The sequence below is a fragment of the Falco cherrug genome, chromosome 10 (assembly GCF_023634085.1).
Source record: "Falco cherrug isolate bFalChe1 chromosome 10, bFalChe1.pri, whole genome shotgun sequence".
Lineage (NCBI taxonomy): Eukaryota > Metazoa > Chordata > Aves > Falconiformes > Falconidae > Falco > Falco cherrug.
The window spans coordinates 30,337,356-30,364,299 of NC_073706.1; the positions used below are offsets into that span (position 1 = coordinate 30,337,356).

At 39.0% G+C, this 26,944-nt stretch overlaps 1 long non-coding RNA gene across 1 annotated transcript in view; it reads left to right on the top strand.

The window, feature by feature from the left end:
* Positions 1–26,944, top strand: part of LOC114016803 (uncharacterized) — a 239,291-nt gene that overhangs the window by 21,689 nt on the left and 190,658 nt on the right. The window lies entirely within an intron of this gene.

The following is a 26,944-nucleotide window of genomic DNA, read 5'->3' on the forward strand; positions in this document are numbered from 1 at the left end:
CCCAGTAAGCGTGTGTCTCATCAGCATTCTGCAGTGCTGCCAAAGTTTGCTATAGCATGAAGGAGAAAGAAACAAAGAAACATAAGGAGAAGGGGGAAAGGAAGCTAATGAGAAGAAAAATTGCTTTTTAGCTGTTCATTGGAACTATTTTTTTTTCCCAGTGAACCTGAACATCATCTTAGGTGGTAATGTGGGGAAGTTAGCATTTTTGACACCTGAGTAGGAAACATTTGCAATTTGGGAACTCTGAAGGGGTGGAAAGAGTTAGTGTCAGTGCTTTGCTGAACAGTGGTAGAATGGAGTTTTTGTCAATTCCTAGTGTCTTGCTGAATTGGGACCTTAGTCTGGCTCCAGTGGCAAAAGTGCCCAAAACACATCATGGGTCTTAGAGTTGAACTGCCATGGACCACACTCCCTTATTAATGAAGGGCTTACACTTCATATGTACCTAAATGTCTTAACTGCCGTGGAAGCGTAAAGGGACCTTGAAGTGGCTGTAAGTGCCACATGGTACAAGACTTTCTTCTTAAATAACAATCAAACAATAAGTAGGTCCATTTGTGTATGTTTGTTGTTTGTTTTGGGTTTTTGTTTGGTGTGTTTTGTTTGTGGGGGTTTTTTTTGTGTTTTGTTTTGTTTTCTCGTTTGGTTTTTGTTTGTTTTTTTTTTTTTTTTTTTTTAGCATAGGACAGTGTAGAGTGCAAATACCTAGAGGGAAGAGAGATTCAAAGGAAATTTGAGAAGAGTCCTGCTTGGGTCTACCTTCATCTGATATCGCTTTCCCTACAGCACTTGGAATAGCCCATAGTGACTCCCTCTCTGAAGAGTTCCTCTCTTGTTCACAACTGATGGTGCTGACAGAAAGACTCTGTTGAAGTCAATGTGTTAAACTCCAGTCATCAGAAGGATGCAAAGGTGTGTGTCACACCTTTTAAAGAGGTAAAGCTGAGAAGTTCAGAAAGTAACTTAGCAGGACACGGGTGGCAGCCACACTGCTATTCTCTTATTCCTAGAGAAGCAATTACTGTGAACTCTTCTCTGGGTAGATACAGCCTTTTCTATGCATTTGTTCTCTCATACCTTGTCTCCTGCCAATAAATTTTGAATTAAGTGGTTAGTTAGGAGCATAGTGGTCTTAAAATATTAAGTTACTAGGTATTTCATGAAAACAGGCATTGCTAGAGCCCTGACGTACACACAGGCTGCTGGGCAACCCTCATCACATACTGAAGAGTCCTTCCCAACCATAGGAGAAATTTGTTTGGCATGTGATCTACTAGGTTTGCAGGATATAAGTGTCTGGGAACTTTATTTGACCTCCTGCTTCCAGAACCGCTTGTCTGGAGACAGGGGAAGTGTTGTGCTGCTTATTGCAGGTAGAATAAATGAATTTTCTGACTTCCCAGTGTTACAAAAGTCCTTCACAGCTGTGTCTATGATGTTTGCTATCATACCTTGCCTGATGGTAATAAAAGTTCTAAAGTTCTGTCTGCACTTATACTATGAAGGATTTGACTAATAGCAAAATTTACAGGCTCTAAAGTATGCATAAAAATTTGGTTGCTCAGGGGCTCTTCTGCTTTGTCCTCAGCACAGCATAAATTGTCAGGAAAGACAGGATCCAACTGAAGGCTCTAATGTTTCAGCTTTGTTGAAAGGGAAAGTACAAAAAAACCAAAAAGTCTTTTCTGGGGATGCCTTTGATTTGGCTAAGGAAATGGAGACTGCGCTATATCTATCGGAATTCTACTTCTGAAATAGATAAGATATTTCTACCCTTTGTACCTGTAAAAGATACAAACCTGAAATCTAAGGAGTCCCTATAGACTTCGGGAGTATTCTTCGGTCCATTTACTGGCTTAGCCTCTTATTCGCTTTCAGACTCGCTTTGTATTTGGCTGAAATAAAAGTGGCTAAAATCAAAATACTTTAAATGCTCCATCTCCATAACTTGCTGTGTGCATTTTGTGTGCTACTTACCACCTTCAAGAGGATTATAGCCATATAAAGGCAGACTGTGGTTTCCACTGGCTTGTGTCATGAAATATCTTTACTTTGTGTAACACTTCTGACTATTGACAAGTGACACTTGTTCCTGGCATGCCTCCTGCTTTACTTTTGCTGCAGAAGCATGCAGTAAGTATTCTGTAAACATTTCTAAAAGGCAGGACTGGGAGTGAGGCTTCTAAGCCGCTTTGGTACTTTTGATGTCTTGATGTCTTGAAAAAGGTGTTGCTTAGTTCATATTTATTTCTGCAACAACGATCTGTGCTATTGTCAGAGCCATGCTAGAAACAATAGCCACATTAATAGCATCAACACCTTTTCAAATCAATTAATCCCTTTGCATTGTTTTGAGGGGAGGTGAGAAGGAGGGGAAGAACAGCAAACCCAAAAATAGCCCTTTGAAAAGAATTAGCTTGAGACTGTGAGATAAAAGAGAATCCTGACAAACTGTACCGGGAAAGTACAAACGTACAGTAATTTGCAGCCTATAGAGAGTTGTCAGGCTGGAACATGGTGCTTGTGCAAAAGCTGGGATTGTGAGTGTACATTTAGCAGACAGATGATTTCTTGTGACCAGACTCAGGGTTCATAGAAGCAAGCCAAAGCAGTTGCCCAGAACAAGGTGTTTTATAGAGATTGTGTGTGCATGCGCTCTGTGAACCTTTGTCTCACTGAGCGTATAGATGAGAGGGGCTACCAGACATTGCAATGGAGACAAACATGGGAGAGATGGCATTTGGGAATGCTAAAAGCTCATCTGACTTCTAGATTCCTCTTAACTTTTAACCAGGCAAATCTATTTCTTCTTTTTTGTTCCTTGTCCTTAAGTTGGAATAATAGTCATGAAACCTTCATGGTTTGCTTTGTGAGCTCTGGGAAATAACTGAGATTAAACCACTTTTATCCCACTGTGAGCCTGTGCCTCCGTTTATCTCTTAAGAAATCTTCCTTCCACCTCTCTGCCAATACTGGTACAGCTGGACTGAATGCATTTTTCAGTTCCTTTTCTTCTGAGTGAGGATGAGAACAGGCACTCGACGGCACTGATGCAGTACTTGGTGGGAGTCCTGTTGCTGTGGTGTTCTCCTCCTGTGTCTACCCATATTTGTTGCCTAGGCTGTGTCAACCTGATGTTGGAAAGACTCAGACCCAGTCCTCTTACTTCACAGTAAGAGTAGTCAGTGCATCTTCGAAAAGACTTCAGTGACCTGAAGAAGAGATTTAGGAAGGTTGGGGTTTGTTTACGCCTCATGGTATAAAACGAGGTGAGGCAGTTAAGGCAAAATTTAGAACTTTCTAAATGTTTACCACTTTGGCCATGTAGTGAAGACTACATAATCTATTTCATTAGGTGAAAGTGTATAGGACAGTTGTCTTCATGATGGTCCATCTGCACTGAGAAAAGGTACTTTGAAATGATGATTTATACTTAGTTTTCCATGGGATTGTGTGCATTGCCTTGTTCTATAGTCACAATTACAGCTTTGAAATATAGTTTTTTTTTAAAAAAAAAAGACATGAAGACAGACAATAGATAATTTTTTCCCTTCTCCTTGAGCGGTTAGTAAATTGTTTGCTTTTCTTTTTATGACAAATATATGAACAGATCATAGATGATTAAATAGTAAGGTTTTCTTCAGAGAAAGAGAAAAACATTTATATGGTGGACTGTTTAGAAATGGGTATCTTCTGGTTGTTAATGAAATCAGACAATGCAAATCAAATGAAAATGAATTAGAGCTGATGCCTGGCAGACTAGTTGTTTACAAGATTCTTCTGTGTGCTCTAATGTGTGGAGTATTTTTGCCAAGACTTACTAAATGATGAAATGATACTGCAATCAGAATTAAGACTGGCAGAGACATTTGTTAAAATTCTGCTATTTGTTCTTCAAAACATAATCAATTAAGAAAGGGCCTTTGAAAATAATGGGAACAAATGAGATGTCAGGAAGTAGCCAAATAATCACTTGACTGCTGTTTAGAGAAACCAGAAATTTTTTAGCAGTTCACAATTATAAATTAAATTACACAAATTATGTCCTCTGTTCTGCAAGTTTGTGGGGTGTATACATCTGCAAGAGAGAAAAAACTGTAAAACTGCCTACTTTTCTGCAGGAGAGAAGCCAATAAAGGTCAGGTTTAACCTTCCCTATAACCAAAATCAACATGTTCTGAATGAATGATTAAAATACCCATTTACTGCTCCAAGTATTCACTATCACTAGCAAGATCCTTAGAGCTAGCTGACGATTCTAAAACCAGTCACATTCCCAATTATATGCTTATAAATATTATTAACAAATTATTGATTTGCATAGCCTGAGCATACAAAGCATCAGGCTCGATTAATGTTTTACCGTTCCAGGGATTATACGAATAGAATGAAAAAGACAGACCATAGTAAATACTACAGTCTGAAAAATGAAATATGATACCTCAGGTAAATCTAGCAAATCTCTGAAACAAAGGAGGTTGAAGAGAACATAGATGGGTTAGATGGGTTGTTGTGTTTGGGCTTTTTTTTTTAATGTTTCCTATGTGATTGGATACTGAGGTCCACCTGATGCATCACTGCCTGCTTCCAGATCCTTCAGCTTCACTTGGGGATTGAGCAGCCTAGCTGTCAACAGAGGACTTTGGAGATGTCCCTCTCAAGAAGTCCTCACAAGCTTTTCTGAGAAAAATGGGTACTCTGTTTTCAGGAAAACCTAAAGGTTTTTGTACTTAGACCAGAATTTGATGCCATATTTAGGAAAGAAAATAGTGTCCCATCCTGTCACACACACACACACCACCCCCAATTCCTATGCTTAGGCACCAAATATTGGAGAAAATTCAACTAACTTTAGTAAACCAAATTTGAACCAAATTGTTTATTGTAAAAGTGGGGGTCTAGAACATTTTAAGATGAGATCTCTAAAAGCTCCTTATTTTCATTACCGCTAAACTTAAATGCATAGCTTTTGAGGCTAGGAGGACTGGCAACAAGACAGATTATTCCATTCACGTGGGGTAATAGTAATTAAATTTACAGTGAAAGCCTTTACAAGATTCTGCCAAAATTATGGAAATTATATGGAGCCAAACTCCTGTCTAGTGCAACTCCATCTGTGTCAGTGGTCCTGCTACAGCTAAGCACAGAGAGATGATAAGTTACAAGGAAATGTATGTTTTAAAGGAAACAGGGCAAATGGGTTTTTGTAGTACAAATATGAAGCGAGTTTCTAAAATTACATTTGACAAAAGACAGTGTTTTTTATATTTTCCCAGCTGGTTAAAATTTAGCTGAATGATTTTAGTTTCAGGAGACAGCGTACAGGGTTTGGTCACAACTGGTGTGTAGGGAGGGGAAACCTTTCATAAAGAATTGCTAACAAATGGGATTCAACACTCAAGAGGCTCAGATGGCCTATTAATTCTGGTTCTGGCTTTCTTCCAAAACAACTGTGCTTCTCTTAATTCATGGCTAATTTCTATCAGAGATACCAAGAGACCATTTCTTTTTTCGACAGGAAGCATCCACGTTGCTTAAATGGATTCATGTGAGGGGCTTTAGTGAGCAGACATTGATTGGCGCGTCTCTGGGGCCCAGCAAAGGCCTGATGGGTACTGGTTTGACACAGGCAGCAAATGAAATACGACCTCCTGTAAACAGGCCTGAGCTTTTGGGCCTTTGCGGAATCCGGTAGCTAAGGACCTTTTCAATCCCTTTTAATTAATGAAGTGATTTGACTTGACTGAGATTACACTTACAATAATGAATTAAAAAGTAATAAAAAGAAATCTCTTAACAAATATGCAACAGGGAACAAGGACCAAATTTGGTACATATCTGATCCCCATTGTATATCTTATTTCTGTATGCACTTCAGATCAATGATTTTAAAAGGGAGGCTTTTATTTTCTAAGCACTGACATCTGCATACTTCATATTTTCAAGTGCTTTTGTATAGAAGAATAAAATTATGATGATCTCATATGCCTAGATGATTAGTTTAGTCCTTTCTTATCTCTGTTGTGCTAAATCTCTCTATTCCTCAGCATTTTTGACATCTTATCCTAGCTGTTTTCCTGCTATATTTTCTCCTGTGGTATGATGTGCTTTCAGCTGCCTTTTGCTGGATACTGGTGAGCAATGGTCACTGCATGTATTTTGTAATGGGAATGCAGTCATCCAGTGTCACTTCTGATGGGCACACAGTGAGCATGGATCTGTGCCCAGCCCAGTTTATGTGATTCCCCTCTGTATTAAGTCTGAAATCACTCTTGTCTTCTACACACCCCCACCCCACATTGTACTTTAAGGTGACATACAGTAGAAATGATCTTAAATTTACTTAGAGAACAGCCACATTCAGACTCTGATGGGTACATTTTAATTTTCGAGATGTAACTCACTGTCACTAGCTTTTCTTCCAGTCTGTTTTGAGCTCAGGTGTGAGGTGAGTTGGTGCAATTCTAGAAAAGCTCCACAGCAATAGTTTGGGGCCATTCTTACCCAAGGAAAGAATTGTGGCTAGCTTAGATGTCTCCCTGATGTTATGTTTCAACGTGTCAGAAGTGTCTTGCTTGCTAGCTGAGAGGGTGCTTCACTTAAAACTCCTGATGTAAACACACAAACCAAAGCAGCTGTTGAAACTGAGGGAATAAATGGATCAAAACCTCTGTATTCTTGGCTAAAATTGTGATGTCTAAGGGCTTTCATGAATATCAGGTATATTTAAGTGCATAAAAGAGATTAGCTATGGAAAACCATGTGGGAAACTTTCATATGAAGAGTTACATTTGCCCACAGTATTGTGTGTTTGGTCACAAATGATCACAACGTGCTGTGTGTGAGCATATTGCAATGAAACGCGGCATGTGAGACACCTTAGAGACTTCCACGTGCTCATGATTTCCACTGGGCAGGAACTGCAAGATCACTGTAGTCATCAATCTGCTTTATTATATTATATAGCATGTGCTTAACTTCTCAGTTAATTCGGTTTCTTCCCTTTATTACAACAAATTGTCATCCTCTGTTATGGCACAGATTTATTCTGTTTGCCAGAACCTGAAATTGCTCTTTCATACATTGGCCATGGAAACCATTCTTTTTTTTTTTTTCCTTTTTTTTTCTCTCCCCTACTGCAAGAAAGAAATGCCTTCAGTGTAAAACTGAAGCAGAAAACTTACAATTGTTTGTCAGCTTTTTAAAAATGTTTCATCATTTGACCAAGACTAGAGCAAGAGGGGAGTAGAGATGTCATAAAGGCCCTGTGTATGATCCACTGGGAGCTCATTAAACAGCAGTTACACTTAGATACTAACAGGTTTTTAGGACGAGAAGCATCTTAACATATAGAAGAGGAGTATTTAGAGTGGTAAACAATGAGCAGTAGCATAGCAGTTGGTTAAATAACAAAGTATAGTTTCTATTAAAACTTTAGATTTCAGCATTTAAAGCTTGGTTATGATGCCACTTAATGACACAAATTTGTAGGAAACATCTCCTTAATTGCTAAGGTAGTGGGAGAATTCACAGAGGTGGTTATAGTCTACTTTAATTTGTTCTCTATTACTTAAAATCAAGTGAGCTAAAGTTAAAAAATCTGCCAGCCTTCCTGAGAAGTTTTATTGCTGATCTAAGCTTGGAACTGCAATCATTTTAAACATGTGTGTAGACTTTTAGACTAATTTGAAATTAGGAGTCATCAATGAATGAACAGCTGCACTTAAATGTGATTTTACTGGCCAGGGGTACTTATTGACACTCCAGAAGGAGAATTAATCCATGGGTTATAAAAATTTAAAAAACTACATTCAGAAGCAGAAGTAATCCATGGCTTATGAAGATTTTTAAAAGCTACATTCAGTAGGGTTAACTATATTCTCCTCTGTAACATTTTCAGTACTTTTAAGCTAACACTATCCCTTTGGCAAGTAATCTCACTGAAGATTTATTAACTCTTTTACTTTCATCATTATTCTACAGTAGCTATCGTAGCTCAGAACCTGCGCTACCGCACGGGGGTGCGGCACAAGTACCGCGAAGCCGCGCGCTCCCGAGCGAGGCGGCCCCGCGGGGGGAGCTCGGGCCCCAATGGCTGCCCGAACGTGGCACCGAAGTGGCTGTTGACCTACGCTGGAGCGCGGTTCGGCTGCCCACAACGCACCGCCGCGCCGTGCGGCCGAACCGCGTGCGGCCAGGCGGGAGGCGAGGCAGTCCCGGCGTGCAGGTGCGGGCCCGGGTCGGGGCCGGGCGGGGCCGGCGGCGGCGGCGCGGCAGCAGGTGGCAGCACCGCACCGGGGATGGGGAGGCGCCGAGCGGCGCCGGGCTGCCCCGCAGGTACGGACCGGGCACCTTGCCAGGAATCACCTCCGGTTGAAACATCGAAATGATTGCAGGGCCCGGGTCTGAACTGTCACCTTGAGCGTGCGCCTCGTAGAGGTGCCATTGCTGAGGGTGGGTTGAGTTGTCTTGTTCGGGTGGAAGGCCCATGATGTGGGAAAGGAGCACAAACGAGAAAATGTATTGATGTCTCAGCAGCTTAGAAACAGGTAAGTCAGATGGCCTTCCTAAGGTGCTGCTTGTAGCTAAAGCAGCTACTCTGTTGGTAGGTGACTGAAAGAAAAAAAAAAACCACAGAAGATGTATCTCTCTGGGAGATGGCAAGTTGACTCGAGCGTCAGAAGGTGGATGTTGCCCATAAGTTACAGGTAATCATCCACATGCACATGTGTTTACACTTGCATATGATTGTGGTAGCTCAGATTAGTTTTCTCTCTGGGTTCCATGACTTTCCTGTAAGTAGACATGCATTCATTTTTTTTATAGGTGAGTCTGCTGGATTGGGTTTTTAGAAACAGTTTTGAATTAACTTGAAAAATACACTTGAGAACAGAGGAACAAGCCAAACTGGTAGAGTGGAAAGGGTACAGAGATATCAGGAAGGAAGAGAAATAAATAAGCAATGTATTTATTTGGCAAAGTGGCAAGAGGCCAGTATGATTGGATGTCCACTAGAGAAGGCAGTGCTAGCAATAAGTTTATTTAAACTTTAAATATAAGCAAGTGGAAAATGGAGAAATGATACAAGGGAAGGGGAGGGTATGTGAACAAGACTGAGTTCCTTATTGATAGCATTTTAGACTATTTAATCTTCCAAGATTTGGGAGCATTGGGTCAAAGAGGGCTGGGAGGCAGGAACAAAACTTTATGGAATATAGGAAAACCTTTAGTATAACAGAAAGGAAAGCCTGGAGATCATGTGGAATTCATATGGAGTTGAAGGGTTATGCTGAGAATGAGGAGGGACCAAGAGACATCTGATACCTCTCTCAGGAGAACTGTAAGAGGGGCAGGAAGAATTGGAGAGGGCCACCCTCAAATTTAAACTATACTCCATCCTTATTGGAGTACGTTAGCAAGTGAATTGCAGTGAGTTGAGAAACCAATGGAGTTTGCCATTTGGGAATTGAGATCCTCGTTGTAAAGGCATGTTTTATTTTCCAGTGTGGAAACTTTCGCAGGTGGGGTCTGTGACCCATTTACCTTCAGTTTCCCTTGTATCAGCTCTTTGGGTGTCACTAGTTTGATATTTTATCTGAGATTTATTATTGAGATTTATGCTGTTCTGCCATATTCCAGTTTCAGTGTGTGCTGTGTTTCCTGGCGGTATTCATTTCTATGATCCCTCTAATGTCCTATGGGAAGGTGATGACAATATTTCCTGAGTTTCCCTCTGTGGATCTAATAGTGCTTCATGAAAGTAGTCAGCATCTTTATTCTCACTCACAGAGGCTCTGTGCCAAAGATTAGAGAGAGTCATGAAAGATAGGTGCATTTAGTCACTATTCAGCATGACAGTCCAGATGTACAGTAATCCTGCCTGGAAAATTTCGGACTTGGTATTTGCCTTAAGGTACACCCAATGAAAGATGTTAATACTATCTACACACTCTTAAAAGTCTACTCCACTGGTGAAGGCAGCTTGCTGAGCTATGTAGGCTGTGATCTGACCTGGCACATCCATTTATTAATTTTTTTTTTTACTTCTCTGGCTTTAGATTATGCACGTTGGCTTTTTACAATAAAGCAGATGATCTAAAAATTAAAAAGAAATAACACTTTAAAAAAGCATAATTTTGAGGAACTGTGTATCATCCTAAATGGACTACTAGGGTGCAGTGTTTAATGCAGCACTTACCTGTGGCAATATTTACATTATGTTGCATCTTCCCTGCCTTGTGCTGCAATCATCTCTCAGCACATTGCCCTCTAGTATTGTCTAAATAAATACAAGAAGAGTCAGCTATAGAAATTGAGTTATTTTTACTATTTTCATGTAATAACCATGAGCCCTGCAGGCCTAATGCTGGCAAAATACCATAGATTTGTCATTTAGAAGCAGAAACTTCTGTGTAATTTCCCAAATAGAATTTTGGTCCCCTCTGATGCACTGAATTTGTTATTGTTGCGTGTTTTTCCTGGTGTTTCTAATGAGCTATTAATGAGCTGCTAACTATGTATGTAAATTAAATGGGGTTAGACATTGAAAGGTTATCAAGAAATAAAATGCCATATAATATTTCAAAGTGTTATAAAATAAATTATTGTCTTTAATTTTGCTGGCACAAAGTTGATATTTAATAACCTATAGCCCTAATTTTTCTAAATTATGTTAATTTAAGACATTTTCAATCTGTACCCTGAATGACATAGCAAACAAGTTCTTTCATTATACCCTTCTTACACCCTTCATTACTAAAATACATCTGTAGTGTATGTGTGGGCTCCTGTGTGCCTCAACTGAGTGGTCAAGACCAGTGGAGCTTGCTGTAAATATTTTTATTACAATTTACTACAGCAGGTAAAAACTGTGGTAACGGGAAATGGTGAGTGCTTTGGTTGTGGTAATCTAGAAATGATACTGGCAGCTGCAGTCATCTTGCTTGTCAGTTGTGGTTATGTATTAGCGCCACATATAATAACAAAGTGTTGTTGAGCAGGCTTTACACAACACAAGGGTGCTGCAGTGAAACTGCTTACTGCAGGCCTCCATCACCTTTGCAAAGAAGGGACAGCATGGACTTTCCTTTAATGTCACAGCAGACCGACCTTGAAGAGCTGCTGAGGCACAGCTCTGGAGATTCACTGATGAAACCAAGATATATTGTGTAAATATTACTATTTCTATTAGATGTATTGGTATTGCAGGGAAAGGAAGTCCTTGTTCTCTGTCAGTGCTGACCCCAGAGCTTGCTACTGAGAGCTCAGGTGGCCACCTCACCTGTGGAAAGGTAATCTTCTCCATATGTCAGACTGGGCAAGCATTAGTTGAGCTGAACAACCCATGATTTAATGCAGTTTTCACTGGGTCTTTGTCTTATATACAAGGCTATTACAGAGCAGCCAGGCATCAGCTCAGGGCTGTACTGCTCTGTGTGGTAGGTATAAAAACAGTCCAGACTAATTTTTAGTTTGGGCAGTTAGGAAACTGGGAAACACTACCAGCGTGAAAAATCTAGGATTCTGCATCACAAGATGTAATTTAGTGATTTGTTTGACAAGTGTAGTGCAGCTTAAATAATTTAAAATAATACTTCAGAGTATGCTAGTAAATGTTCTGCAGAATGTTTTGTGAAATTAATGAGGTTGTGGTAATATGAGACCTCACTACCACACTTTGCCATTAAATGTTTACTGAGAAGTAGGACAGGGCACTATGGTAGCTGACTCGTGAAGAAGTCTGGTTAGTTTGCTAGGAATCAGTACTGTACTACCAGGTTTCAGTGTAGCAGGGTATTTGCTGTCTCACATTGAATACTAGAAAGTTATGTACAAAATGTTTAAATCTAGCTTTTCCTTGTCATGATTTGTATGTTTAAAGATTTTGCAGAATATTATGGTTTGTATGGTACTAGCATTTAAATTGTTTTGGAAAACAAAATAAGTAGTAGACAAAAAGTAAAAAAGCATATATAAGTATGCTGTGTTTACTTGTCTTATTTGCTTGTCTTAGTTTCATAGAGTAGCTGAAGGAATTTCACCATATTTAGTGATGTCTCATGCCATACCATATTTTACTGCCGTACCTAGCCCAGACGAATGGCCTTGTTCTGAATTTCACTCAGTTTAGAGGTCTGGGATTAGATGCTTAACTACATTTTTGAGTGATTTCATGGAACAATCCAATGTGTCACTATGTGACACTGAAACAAAGGGTAATTTTGTGTGTGTGTGTACTCTGCCATCCTTGTTCCTTGCAGAAAATACATAATCTACATTCATTTCCCAGGAAATAGACAATTTTGTCCTAAAAGCCTGTAGGGACTTTAGCACTCCAAAGTCAGCACCCCAAAGGCTAGTAACATAAAGCAGCTCTCTGCTACAGAGAAACTAATCCTCCAACAATGTTTCATTCAATCAAAAAATGCTGCAGATTGAAGGTGTTATTGCATGCCTCTGTTTTCAAGAGATTATTGTGAATGAACCATACTTTCCACTGAATAGTAACAGCAAAACAGCCTACCCATCTAAATGTTTCCCATGGTAATTTGGCCCTAAATGAGCAAAGATTGGGAAACAAGTAATTTTTTGTTTTGACCTTTTTCCCTTTGAGTATGCAAATAAAAGCTGTTATGAAAAAAAATTAATATTTGTGGTTTAAACTTCTGAAGTTAAATTTAGTTTATATTAGTGTGGTCCTAATCTGTTCTCAAGCTGATTGGATCATGAAAACTGTATCTGTTTTTGTCGTGGACTAAGTCTGGAAAAAATTGGTGAGAAATCTTGTTATGACACATTTGAATTTATTTTGCAACACTAATCTCTAGAAAGCAGCCACTTTTCCCCATGTACATATTTTCCTTTGCAAAATCAATACCTGATTGATCTTTTCCCGTGCGCACACAGTTTTCTACAAAATTTGCATTAACAAAATATACAACTTTGGACAAAATCTTGTTTCTGATGTGGAGATGTTAGTGGAGTGCCCATATCCTGATTTTTAGATGCTCAGCTATGTGCTGTTGTGTCTGAAAGCATTCATGTGTGTCCTGATGATAGACCTAAATATTTAAAAAACAAGGTCTGTCTACAGAAAGAGATAGTGTGGCTAATGCCTCCATGGATGAGATGACAGGTCAATTCCTGACTCTGTTATTCCCTTCATTCAAGGCTTGAGGCTGGTCTGAGGGGGCTCACAAAAGATGTGAGGGGCATAGCCTTGTGTTAGTCTCAGGATAGGATGAAAGTTACTGCAAGTTCTCCCCAAAAAGCTCTTCTGTGAAATGCACAGAGACAGGTGTGATGGTCCTATTGCCATTTCCAGTGAATGCATTTTTTTTTTCCATAATAAAAGTCTCAAAGGCCTGCAAAGTTAGTGTCAGGTGTGGAGGGGATCCATAGAGTTGGCTCACGGTCTTGTTCACGTCCCACTGTTCAGACGTGTTTGAGGCAGAACGGCTCTTCATGCTGGGAAAAACAGGCCTGTCAGGTGTGCCTGCTTTGGTGAATATTGGGAGGTTGGACTGGGTAGCTGTTAGCCAGATGCCTTCTCACAGACCTGTAGTTCATTCTTAAAAGAAAAAAGACAAACAAGGTAATGAAATCGGCCAAACAGCTAATCCAAAACCAGGGATCCATCAGTACCTTGTGAAATCCGCATTACCAAATAAGCTAAGGACACAGTGACTGCTTTAGCTATGAACTGCTCTTTATTTCAGTTCATGTCTTACTGCTTCTTAGCAATTAAATGTTTTGTTTCTAAGGTTCAGAGCCCAGCTTCACAGAGCAGAGGTGAATTTTCAGCCTAGATTAAAAAGGTTTTTACTGTAAGGTGCCATCAAGTACTGCAGCACTACAAATGGACACTTACAGCTTATTAAACTGGAAACAAGTCCACTGATGCACACCATCCCATTTGGCATTTTATATGGCTGAGATTGAAGATGAGGGGATAAAGGTATAATAATAACAAAAGCAGTGGGGGTAGAGAAGCAGTGGTGATGAAATGTTTGCACTGGTAATTGTTTTATGAAGAAAACTAAATGAAAAGAGGGGGGAGAAGAAAGAAAAGAAAAATTAGTGTAACTGGTGGTGTATTTATGAACTGAAGCCTTCCTTCCATAAAGTTAGGGGGAAAAGGGTCTTTTAGCCAAAGGAGGTCATTCCATGCAAACCTCTAAAGGAAAGAGGATTTTGTAACGATAAAAGGAGGGGAGACTATGCTTCTTACACTTTAATGATTTCTTTGCTGCTCAGAGATAGGAACTGGAACTCCACACTATTAGCCACAAATGGCATTTTGAAATGACTTTTTTTTTTTTTTTTTTTTTTGGCAAACCCAAAAGACATTGCTAAGATTTACATTTTCAAATATATGCTGACCTTTTTTTCCTCTTTCTTTTAGTTCATTTGTCATCAGTATGTAATTGAATCAATATATTTCCTGATCAACCCAAAGATTGAATAAGGTCATGGGAAGCCATGTGTGGACATTAAAAATCATTATTTTACTCAAAATGAGCAGAGATGGCATAGACCATTCAGAGTTCCAAATGAAATTCTATTAGATTCTATTACACTTTTACAATTATAGAGACGTTCCAATATTACAAGGGGAAATGAAGTCATAATAAAAAAGCCCAGAGGTGTATTACAAAGAAATGGGCATACTATTTTTCTAGTTAAAAACTTGATGAAAGGAGCTCTGCTACTTTTCAGTTGCTGAGATGTGACCTTGTTCTTAAAAAAACCCATACATATATATATATATAAAAATAAAAAATACCAGGACCCAGTTTCCTTCTTAGTCACCCTTTATACTTCTTGTCTCACAGCATGTTTTAAAGGAGGACAGGACATTTAAGCTGGTTTTTGTTGTAAAAATATTTAAAGGAAGATGCACAGTAATAAGTTTGATATATTTATGCATGTATCATTTCAGTCTCTGGAAAAGTAGTTTTGGGGAGCTTGCTTGCTGGTTTATGGAAGTTGAAGATACGAGCTTTTGGCACATAAGAGACACAGATTTGATCATTTTATATGCTTTCCCTAACTGTTCCTCTTTATTTCATACCTCCACCCTCATTAAAATGTTTGGTCAAGCTACAGATCTTGGATTTGAGGTGAACTTCTTTTGTTCTTAGAATTTTTTGGGAAATTCAGAATCAGTGTCTGTAACAGAACCCATTCCTACATCTAGGAACACACAGTAGTGCATTGACTTGCAGTTAAGAATGAGGTTACTGTAGAGTTTAAAAGGCACAGTCATTATCAGACCAAGGGTCACCTCGTTTTGGCATTGCATGGAGAAGAGTGGAAAAAACTAGTTTGCTTTGCATTTTTACTGAATTCCAGACCTGCAGGAATGGGGAGGATTTGGGTGTAACCTTTTTCCAAGAATCAAACATGCGTTGCATTCGTGCTATATTTAAATGTTGGCCTAGATGTTAGTGAGCTGTTTCTCTACTACTGCGTCTAAAGAAATAAGGCAAAGTATTGAGACTGTTCAGAGGCAAGTTAAATGAAAAATGAAGCAATGAGGTGTTGTCTGAGATACACAAGGAACAGAGAAAAATGGTCCGGTGTATTCCAGTGTTCTATCTACATAACAGTTACTACTAATATGGAAATACAAACCTGAGAAATGACAACATAGAAGTAGCATAGATCAGGCATAAAGTTAGACTCCTACTCCTTATGTAAGGTTTCTGGAAATCTGCTGAGAAAATTAGGGTTGTGCTGGGAAATAATTGTCGGTGTATGTATAGGTGTATGTACATACAGGATTCTAGACCAACACAGGCTGCAAAGGTAGCTCAGTTTCCATGGGGCATGAGGAGGGAAACGGGAGTCTTCCACAGATCTGTTCTAGATTGTAAATCAGATGGCAAAACTGCAAAGAGCATCTGTTAAACCCTAGAATAATGCCTGTTACCCACCACAATAATTTTATAGTAATTTTCAGAAATGAACACTTCAGAGAACACCAGGTGGAGCAAGTGAAGGGGTAGGATAAGAAATGTAGTATCTCCTGTTCTTCTTTACAAGGCTTGGGACACTAGCAGAGCCATTCTGGAAGAATTCATAGTAATTAGGTCACCACTTGTTTCCTTTCTGCATGGTTAAAGGCAGAAGCTGTGATTCAAGACAGAAAGAAGTACTTGAAGAGCCCCCTGGTAATGTCAATGAGGGTTAGAGTCTTAACCTTCCCTAATGTTTCCAATGCTACCTTTTACAGTACTCCCTTGGCGCCTGAGCTTGTTTCTGCAAGTTACGAAGTCATCTAGGGACCCTCCTGCAACCTTCAGCATTACTACAGCATTACCACAGTTTACTCAGACAAGGTAGCAAACTGTGGCCATATTTCCAAAGGCAGCCGAGCTGTGCTGCTGAATGGGTGCTTTCTGAGCACATTTACGATTTGGCCTTTATTTTTAATCACTACATAAATGGAACGAATTCCTAATTTCAGGATATAGATCAGAGGTTTACCCTTGTCTCACTTTGAAGCTACCAAGAAGTCTACTTGAATGTGCAGTGAAGGGTAAGCTCTCTAATGTGTTTCATTGGTGCCATTAGGGTTTTATTCCAGACACTTGTTATGTATGCATAAGGGTAAATATCTTTTGGCTGCTGCTCTTAACTGACTTCCTTCTAGAGCAGTAGCTGTTGTCTTGGTTTTGCTTCTTGATAGCTACCCTGCCTCTGCCATTTTGACCTCATAAACTGCAAATCTGTTTTTCTTCATTTTTTCTGTTCAATGCTGGTCCTTTTGTCACCTGGGAAAGAGACTTCATAACAGCTTGGTGGTTTTTGGCACCTCCTCAGGACTTAGACAACTTCACAGCATTCAATCAAATAGTTGCAGAATATGTTGTAGCAGTATGAGTGGCTATTGAAAATGAATACAAATCTAGATTAGTTCACTCCTGGAAGTGGTTTACAGGGGTAATTCTGATAATGTGTCTTTACTTTTCTTCAGAAAGCGTATTGCTTGGATAAATGTATTTTGAACTGGCATTGGTTGCATACACCTTACAAAGTCCTGTGCTAAGCCTGTCAGAAGGGGATAGTGCAGAATGCAATAAGGAGGGAGTAAAATCTCTTAATGAAATGTGTAGTCTGTATTAAATTAGGCTGAAGTCACCTCCAAAGCAAGAGACTGATCTTGAATCTTGAGCACAGATTTCTACATGCTACCTCAGAGCTGGGCAGTGAGGTTTGTTTTAAGCCAGTTGTGTGATGAAAATATATGCAAGTGTCCTAGCAACTTTTAATGGGTGAGTAATAATTGATGAAATCGTCAATTGCCAGAATGACCTCCCCAAACCCTCCTAGCAGTTGCTGAGACATTAAAATGACAGAGAGGGGATCAAGCTAGCAAATGACAATGTGCAATGTGGTCTTCTTTGAACGATTTCCAGTCTGGGGAACCATTTTGAGTGCAGGATCTTGTGTAGGTTTGAAAGCAAATGCCTAATTAAAAATTGCATTTAAATGTTGCAACTGTTTAGGGCCCTTTTCCACCTAAAAATATTTATGGTTTTGCCAAGATTCTTACCCCTTTTGTTCCTCCATCAATATGTCCTTTCTGTATGCATAAAATGGGGAAAACAGTAGAAAAAATTTAGAGAAGTAATATCTTTGCAGAACTATTTTTATTGTGCTGAAGCTTTTTTATCTTAACACTTGCAAAGTCCTCCTTTTTATTAGCCATAACCTTTGTCCAGCTCTATTTAATATTCTTCATTCTTTCCAAATGTTAACTACAATAATTCATTTTGGCAACCACCTTGCAAGAAAATAGGTGAACAATTTACACTGGTTTCACAGAAGCCGACTGATTTGAAGGGCAAATTTTGCTTTCCTCTCTTGTACTGCATAATACCTGCCCTCCTTCATGAGGTGAGCTATTGAGTTGGACCTTAAATGAATTTGTTGAAAGCCAGAAAAGGACTCAGTGTAAGTGTGGAGGAATTTTGGCTTCTAGTCTAGGGTTTAAATGACTAAACCATACATCTGATAAAATTAAACCTGTGATACTGCATACTGTACAGCACATTTAAAATGTATTTACCTCCCCACCCCAGGAGCTTCAACAGCTCCAAAATAACTTTTAAAAATAAATTGTTTATTGAAAGAATAAGAGCTTTTTATTGACTTTGCAGTTATGGACAATTTCAGTGCATTTTTGTGACAGTATCTAGTCACAGATAGTCTCTTTCCTACGTGTGATGGTTTTATTATGTGAAAGAAGCCTACCTACTGTTTATCCTTCCCTTGCTCTCATCCTCACAGTCTCCCATGTTCCCCCAATGCTTTGTACATCAAACGATCTCCATGTCTCAATTCAAATCTCTCCTTAAGAGATGACTTCTGTGCAGATTTCCTACAATGATTCCCCCAAGATATCCATACTGATTTGAGACAGGACTTTTATCTATTGTAGCATGCGTGGTTGATGACACAATTTCTGAACGTAATACTGCTGTGTTCAGAATAGTTTTGAAAAATCTTTAAGAAAAAAATCAAACATGTTTTTTTTCTTTTGCTTGTCTTTTTTCACCATGCCTCTGTAACAAAAAAGCTTATTTTAAAAGCAAGGTAAATGAACAGATCAACTTCTATATATGCAGAATAAATGATAATTAGTTCACAGTTTATTCAAATATGAGCATCTTGATTTAAAATCTTGTAGTGCCCTCCACATCCAAGTGCATGTGGAACTGCTGTGAAACTGAATGCCTCCATAAACCTTGACACTTTTCTGACTCTTTCAGCACTCTAGAACTTTCCTTTCCTGCTTTGCAGCATATATGCCTCTAAGCTCAGGTGTGTGTGTGTGTTCAGGGCTGAGTATGGAGCTGGGGTGCTCCTGCAACCAGTATCTACATCATGAAGAACAGGGAGAGTCTGTCCTATGTGGGAGGTTCCTGACTGAGGAGTTTGCTTTCGCTTAGTTTTTTAAAGACAGGGTTTAGTGTGCTGGAGTCTGGTGTCAGCTCTACCTTTTCAGTGGAGGCTTTGCCAAATATTAAATTAAAATACTACTTTCCTTTCTTACTTTTTACTTAGCTGATTAATTTCTTCTTTCCCTACTCTTCTGACTTCTGTATTATCACAGCTGGATTGTTTTGGTTTTTTAAACTAATACGGGCTCCTTTCTTTTTGTGGACATGGGTGCACAAGTAGTTGTGAAAACAGAGGGATGGATTATTTGGTAGTTGTCATATGAACAGTCTTCTAAAGCACCTGTATGCTTCTAATTTCTGCAAATGAGATGGAATTAGTTGACCTTTGGTCTGCTTTGGTATGGCAATTACTATGTTTAAGGTACTTTCTGGTAATGTGCTACATGAAATCACAGAAAATAAGGTGGGGGAAACACCTGCAAATGTTTTTATTCTGTTCGTTTCTGAACTGACTTACCTTGTTTAAAAAATGTTCATTATATTAGGGGGGGAAAAATTGACCAATAATAGTAGGGGTGCAAATGGCACCTTCTTGTAATGTGGACTGGATGGATATTAAATCCCCAGGAGCTCAATAAACTCAAAAGAGTTCTGTAAAATGGCATGTTGCTGCATGTGGGTTTGTGACTTATGACTACTGTGCAACTATGAACAAGCAAGCACTCATAAATATAGATTTTGTGGAATGGTGGTAATTTTTAATCACAAGCCTAAAATGCTTACAAAATGTCAGTCCACTCTTGTTGAACTTTAGACTCATGTTTGTCCTGCGGTTTCTGTTTGGAATAATGTGCAGCAGAGGTGGAGTCATGGCTTTTCAGTTTCAATCCAAGAAAAGTTAGGTTTTGAAGGTAGTCTGAAAACATGCAAACCAAATCACTCTTTCAGAAAAAGATATATTCTCTCCTCCCCTCCCTCCTGGTTTGTTTTGGATCCTTTGAACTGGAACCTCTGAGATAATAAGTGTATCATGGATATAGATCTACAATCTGTGACCTTATTACAAGTGATAAATTAATATTTCCAAACCTAATTGCCTCACTAATGTGCACCCGCACCTGTCCTAACTTACTTCTTCCATTTTTCAAACTGCCAGTGGAAGCAGCTGATCACCATTCTCTGCTGAAACAAATCTACATCTAGTAGGCAGAGTGAAAACTAATATCCTACTCACATAAACAACAACAAAAAAATCCCATATGAAATGCAAACAGAAATGGTTTGGAAGAAAAGTTGTTTAACCTGATAGCTTTGAACTGAAAGCTGTTTATCTTATAGCCTTCACAGATGTACCACCTTGAAGCTAATGGACCGGGACCAGTAAAAATGAGAGAAGAATCTGGTCACTTGTGTCAAAATACCCAGGACCTCTTTTCTCTTGTGCGCTGGTTTCATTCCACAATGACTCTGGTGCTTCACATCCTTCTCCTGAGCTACTGTTCCGTTAGGCTGCAGCCTCTCCCGATTCCTACCTATGCCTTGCTCAGGCAAGCTCACATTAGAAGTCAGCAGGAACCTGACCAAGTAAAATTTGAAACAATAAATGTTCCTCCATCATTTAGCAAAGCATGTCTCTGCAGAATGTGGTCCTGTTAGATTTTCTGAGTAAAGCTGAATTAAATCACTGTGTGGCCTCTGCATAACCTTTCGTGATGCAGCAGGTTTCAGAGTAGACATATCTCTGTCTCTTTTTTGATACGGTGTTCTGTAATACTGTGGTTGAAGGAAACAAACCAATACTTTCCTCACTGCTTTCCCCATGGATTCTAGTCCAGAAATCCAAAATACATTTCAGTTCATTTGCATATGATCTATATAGCTCCTTATATGCGCAGTTTCAGTTTTCTCTGATCATCTTAACTTTGTAAATCAAGTATTAATCCCACTTCGTAATGTTTTTCTCCAATGCTTTTTATTCTCCTAAGAACTAAGTTTCTAATGTGTATATTGGTCCCAGAGCACATGGTGTTTTGTACAAAGTGATGAATGGGAATATATTGATTAGGAAAATCATTTAGCTCTAATTTCTCAAATGTCACTGAATAAGAGATCACTCTCATGTGAAGCAGGATCATCTAGTTTGAATACTTTAAGGATTCTTCTGTAATCCCCATTTTCCATTTCAGAAATTAGTAGTCTGTTACTAATAATAGAGAAGGGTAGTATTCCTCAGTGTCTTCAGACATCCTTCCCAAAAGAAAATAATGTGCAGTACTTAAAAAACAAACAGAAAACCAAAAAACCCCATAAGCCCGACAAAAGCACCCCATGTAATATTTCAACCTGATGCTGCAGTCCTTAAAAACTGAAAAGCTCTTAAAAATCACAACATATGAAAATGGAGTTGGGGAAGTAAGTGTAGGGTCACAGTGGAGAAGGGTAGAGTATATTGAATGAGAATTTCCCTAAAGAAAGTTGGTGTACTTCCAGAGGCATACAATGGGCTATTTTAAAAGCTGACATTGAAAGAGAGAGAACAAGATATGGAAAATCAGAGCAAGATAGAATCCTGTGTGTAAAAGCCACAGGTGATTCTTAATAGGCAGTAAATTAGCTGAAGGATAGAGAAGAGTATTTTGTGGCAACAGCAATGCTTTCATTTTCCAGCAAGTTTTTAACTGAAGAAATTAACTGAAAAGTAGTGCAAAGAATAGGAGGATAATTGTGAATTAGGAGCCAAATTATGCCAGGCACAATTGAATAAGTTCTGACTTTTCTTACTGACAGACATGTATATTAATAGTTGGCACTTATTGAACCAAATATGAATATTCATCTTCATTTATATTTCAAGGCCTTTCATTCCTCAAGGACCACAGTGCTTTTGACCAATTTTCATCCACATTACTAAAATGACAGCTTTCACTCCTGGGCCCTGACAGAGGTCTGCAGAATTCATTGGAGGTCCTGGGAGGAGGGAACCAGCTCCCGCTCCCAGCTGTCCACAAACACTCATTAAGAGAGGCAAATATCCAGCAGAATCTCTGTGAGAATTTTTAATCACGCAAAGGCTCTGCTAATTAGGTAGCTGATGGGGCATAGAGAGCACAAGGACGAATTCTTTAAACAAAGGACTAGAAACTTTAAGAGCTTTAATTACTTGGGCACAGAGTTCATTTCAGAACTTGGGAGCAAATTATTCTAATAACAATAAGACCAAGTAGCAGGCCATATTAGTGAGACTTGTGTGGAAAAGTTCAGTTTTCTTGGGCTGACACATCTGTGATTGCAGCATATTGGAAACTGAGTGGGATATAAAGGTATTAATAATAAACTTTAACGTGAAATGGTTTTGATGCAGAAGATTTCCTATCAATGTGCATTCTGTTCCTCTTTATGCTTTGCCAGGAAGTATTGCATTGTGTCCTATATATCAAAATGTTCATGTAGCTCAAGAGGTGGATACTTTCACACAAATGAAGAATAATGGCTATTTTCAAAACAAACCTCCCCCTTTTGTTTAGTGTAGCAGACTGTCTCCAAAACCTAAAACCTGGAAATATGTTGCTTTCTTGTAGGCTAGAAGAAAACCCATCCTTGCTGGCTGAAAATTATGGGTTTGGTTTTTTGCTTGCTTTATAAGTGCATAAATGGCATGGCTGTGTTGTGTGGTTTCTCCCAGTATGCAATTTAGGTTAGAATAATTTCCAGGATCCCTTTCTCCTGGGTGGAATAAAGAAGCGACAGAAATTGCTAAGGGAGAGGAAAAAGCAGAAAGCTTGAAGGATTCAGATTAGGGAACTGTGCTTTCCTACCCATCAAGAGAAGAATATAGGAAGTACACAGCTCTGTTTCACTTGAAAAATGGAAAACAGCTGATGTGCTACTCTTGTCATTGCAGCTGAGAAATCTTAGCAAGTTTGTAATTGAGCAAAGGAGCACTGTGTGCTGGCTGAAAAGCTGATTTCCTGTGGGCAGAAACTGGGATGACTGGGTTGGAAGGAAGGGAGGCATTTACTGTCTGCTGCAAAAGGTTTGCTATCCTCCTCGGACATCTACACATTCTGGGTGGGGGGAACCACTATATTGTACAGTATATGAGAAGTGTTCTGGGAAGATACACACTGAATTTTCTTCCTTTTTTTGTAGGGACTGTAACTTGTCTGGGGGTTGGTTTCTGACAAGACGGAAGCTGATAGCTTTTACCACATGTTTATGTACCTTTAAAGAAAACTAGGTTCTAAGTAAGGCTTGTTTTTCAGTAGACTTGGTGCAAACCACATACAATAATGACTCATTTGTTACATGCTAATTAAAACTTTAGTATCCAAGAACAGATTTTATAGCCAAGGGACTCTGCTTACTGCTGGTTCGGAGATGGGCTTGAAGATGTCAACTGAATATTCAAGAAGTTCCAGGGGAGTACAGAGGGACAGGTGAAAATGTAACTTGTGGTAACTGAGGGATAATTATGCTCAGTGAGCAAGTGGTGGACTGGTGTTCAGAGTTGCAGAAAGAAATTAGAGAAGGAAGAAAGATACATCTACTCAGAGAACTGGTCTGAGATAAAGCTTCAAGATTAGTCTTGAAACCTGAACAAATCTTTTGCTTGCAGTTGATATCATATTTACTGCATGTTTTATCCACTGCAGAGGAAAGGCATTGCTAAAAGGACGCTGCTGCAGCCTGTGGTTGTAGACAAGCTTTCATTTTAGGTGGACTTTCCGCATATGAATAAAGAGAGGTCTGAGTGCAATAAACATAGCTGAGTTGTTCCATTAGGAAGTCATTCTGCCCACTGTGGTCACTCAGCCATCTGTGAGAGTAGCTAGAGCAACACAATGTAGTACTGACAGAAGAGCTTTTTCTTTATTGCTGCTTTTTGGTTTTGTTTTAATTCCCAGGAAGGCAGACTAAGCTGATATGCAGGAATAATTCTGTCACCATAGTTCCTAATATTTCTGACAGCAGTTACAACAGAATAAACAAATAGGTGAGGAAGAAAATGTAAACAGAAGATGGGGATGGGTGGAGAGCCCCATATAGTATCTGCTTTTAAAAGAATTTCTTTTGTAATTTTGAAAAGCACGTAAACTTCAGGTGCATTGTGCTGCTGTTCTCTCCTGGATCCTTTGGGGGAGCAGGGAATAAGTGTAGTTTGAATGCCTACTTCATGTGCTGTTCTGTTTTTCTGGCTATTGTTCTTACCCACTTGCAAATTTGGACTTGGACATGCAGCACACAAACAGTACTTCTCCCCAGTTCGATCACACTGCATTGATTAATAATAGTAAAAAAAGAGCTTTTATGGCACATAACTTTTAAGTGTACATGGTTTAGCAGTTCTGCAGAGCTTAAAGCCCAGAATGCAGGAACTTAGCTGAAAGTAAGGCATTTCTTTTTGCAATCTACTTTTAAAAATAAGTACTGTTATAAATATTACTTTAATATCTTAATCTCACAAAGTGATACAAGACAAAAATTGCACACTTATGTTTATCTTTTTTTTTTTTTTAGGAAATATGATTTGTGGCAAAGGTGCATGGCACTGCTGCATCAACTTAGCTGCTGTGACTCAGAAATAAAGTTTCCGTTTTCAGCAGTTCTATATATCAGATCCCATTGCAACTTCTTTTCTTTATAGGTGTAAACTGGGTCTTTTTCTCCTTTCTGCCTTTGTTTAGTATAGATACTAGTTGCCCATTTTGTAAGCGTATTCTGAAGCTATGTTCTTTCAACACATACAGAGAACCTTAGCAGAAGGAAAACGTGTAAGACAAGACATAACAAAGAAGTAGTTTATCAGCCTTGCACTGAAGTTTTAAGTGTATCCATTTTAGACCTTGTTAATACCAAGATACCAAAATATGAACTTTTTTGCTCAGAAAGGTAGCTGTCCATGCATATTTGTCAACTGGTATGTTCTGTTTTCTGTAGGAAAAAGTCATTCATCAAGTTAGAATCACTGTCCAGTGCAAAGCTGATCAAACATCATAACCATGAATCCATATCTGTCCATAGATGTCAAGTCTAAAGATGTATGTAGTTTATATGAAAATAATAAAAATATTCAAATAGTTAATACAAGAGTCTTTAGAGCCACCCTCAAGTAATTTTGAGGGAATTTACTCTGAAATGGGAATGTGAAGGAGCTAGAGTTTAGAATTGCTACATGCTGGGAAAGATAATCTTGGAACTGCAGGAACTGCAAATGGCTCTTGAGTGTGCTTTCTTAACTGGAAAGGAAAATAGAAGGGAGAGAGATTTCTCCTGATATTTTAATGTATTTTGCTAGGTTTATGTCAAGAGCAGCTCTGAGAAATGCTGGAATTCCTAACGTGGATAGAAGAGCTGCTTTCATATTCATTATCCTTAAAAAGAAAAAAAAATATTTCTCCCCTCCATTTTAACAACTTAAGAGTTAGACAGATTCTGTTCAGGAAAAAAAATGCTGAAATTATGAACACCAGCAAATTCATTATAGAGATCAGCAGGTTAGTATGGATAAAGCAGACCTAATAGATCCCATACTGATTACATGTTTAAGATGCTGATTGAGAAGAACTTTCACCCTAAGTGATGGGGTAGTCCTATTCTTCTCCTCAGTAGGATTTCCCTCTCTCCATTTGGAGCTGTGACTGGGCCTTTGACAAATGCTCAATTTGGAGTACTCAGGCTTAAAATGGAGACTTTTAAAAATCTTTAATTGGGGCTAAGCTCTAGTTCCTTCTGCGGTTCATTGTTTTGAACAAGGAAGCAGTACTAAAGAGTTAACTGCTTCCAATTGTAAATACATCAGTGGCAGGCACATTACAAAGCTCTATACAATCCTGTAGAGTAAATGGTGGACAGCTCATCACAATTAAGCATGGTCATAATGAAGAGCCAGAAGACAGAAAAGAGGGCATGGGGAAAAACAGACCTTTTACAAATGTTTTATATGAAGAGAAATTATAGTTAAAAGGGATAGTTAATTAGTTTAAAGAATAGGTGGTAATGCCTTCTCTTTGCAGAAAAAGACAACTTTGAAAGCGTGGAAAATGGGTGAGTTTCTAGCTGCTGATCTGGAAAAGGGGAGAACAATTCAAAGCAATACTGTATGTGGGTGTTTCTCAAAAGAGACTGTGGTGGGAAGCGTGTGATCTGAGTAATTTACTCTTAGCAGAGACAGTAGGCACTGTTGTGTTTAACAGAGACCCTGCACGTAGCCTTATTTTCACTGGACTGCATCTATGTTATTACAGGTGCTTATCAAAGACATAGATGCTTATGGTTTGCTTCCCAGCTTTACATTCTGCTTAGGAAGGCAAGAACCCATCTGGCTTGTACTGAGAAGTTTGCATGGAGGAGCAAGGTTACAGTAAGGTTTGCTGTCTAGCCTTTTTGCAGTGTGCTGGCTAACCAGTCACCTGTAAAAACAATGTGTATTCTGAAATAGGTTATTTGGGGAAGAAATAAAGAATAACAATAATCTACATCAGATTACTGAACAGCAGCATGTGTAATCTGAAGTATTGTGGTTCCTGTGAGATACAGCCTGTGGAATGCAACCTGGAGATGAAGGTTTTTTAGCATCAATGAAGTTTGCAAGTATCTCTTCCTACCACAACTCCCATTGTGTGTACCTTGAATAAGATGGACCTGTGTGTTATTAATAGAAACATATACACTCCATGTAGACTCTCTGTTGTTTGAATATGTGTATACTGCAGTCATTTCCCACCAAATTAGGTTCAGTTTCATGCTGCTGGGATGAACTTACTTCTTCTACAGCTGGCTTGGGTATTTCTGTGTTATGTCACAGTTGTTTCTAAGAATTGCAGGGTAGATGCAACCTTTATTTTGTCGTTTGGTGTTTTGGAACTACAGTCATCACTCCCTATGACAACTATGGAAATAATGTTGTTGGTTAGCACTGTCTGTCATGTGGCACAAAGTAGATTATGTTATAGCAGTGAATGTGATAAGATTATGTCTCAAATGTTGCTGCATATAGTGGTATATGTAGCATGCCTTGTGCTCACAGAGAG